We start from the raw sequence: 1008 nt of genomic DNA, 5'->3' as shown, positions 1-1008 counted from the left end.
TTAATAATGACAATTAACCTCTTTTATAATTGCTATTAAAGATCGAAATATTTATGATAATACCATCACAAAGGCCAATAGTTATGGCCTAAAATCGGAGTGCAAAGTTATGGCCTCTAGAATTTTGCATAGACATTTAATGTGCAACTTGCAACTTAGTCAATAGGTCAAATGGGTCAATCGTCCAACTACCCTTGGATGGTTTTTTTACTAGGTTTTCAACCAAAATGATAAGGTTTTACTAAGGACCTGGTCAATGGTCCAATTGCCCTCAGACAATAATAATTTTTAACCAAATGTCAAGGTTTTACTAAAACCGGTCCCAAAATCATGATAGGTGATGGTTCAGATGGTTCAATTGATTGAATCAATGATTGGTTGAAACACTGATGATGACAATTAAAATCTGTTAATGATATCTGAAACTTCACAACTTGATTTAACATCCGATCTGAATGTCTCATATCCAAATGAGGTGTTTACATAATTGGATCAGATTCAGATTTTACAATCTACAACTGATTAATAATCTATATGATTTGTATTTGACTCCATCTGATCTAATTAAAGTTTGAGTTATATTATATTATATTATTTATTAATTTTAATATATAAAATTTATATAAAAATTAGGAATTCTGGTACTTTATTCTATTTCGCCACTACGAAGCACCCCCCTGCTAGTTCTTCATAATAACGATTAATTATATATTTATACCATGATTCAAAGTATTGGTGCACCTTCGTGTATCGATTACAACTTTTATTTTTTTTTAGTTTTTTTTTTGAAATTTTAGTTTTAAACATATTTTTATATATACTATTTAATATAAAATAAATTCCCGAAAACACATTTAAATAGATGTATTGAATACCCAAAAATATAATAAGATACACCTGACATATCATATTGATACTTTAAACCTTGATTTATAATTTATACATAATTATTTCAGTCTTATTATTAACATATTTATAGGATTTGTGGGAATTTCTCTAATATATATC

This window comes from Nelumbo nucifera, chromosome 5 (genome assembly GCF_055504915.1).
Source record: "Nelumbo nucifera cultivar China Antique chromosome 5, China Antique-T2T, whole genome shotgun sequence".
Taxonomy (NCBI): domain Eukaryota; kingdom Viridiplantae; phylum Streptophyta; class Magnoliopsida; order Proteales; family Nelumbonaceae; genus Nelumbo; species Nelumbo nucifera.
The sequence above is the reverse complement of the archived record's forward strand: the minus strand, read 5'-3'. Positions refer to the sequence as shown.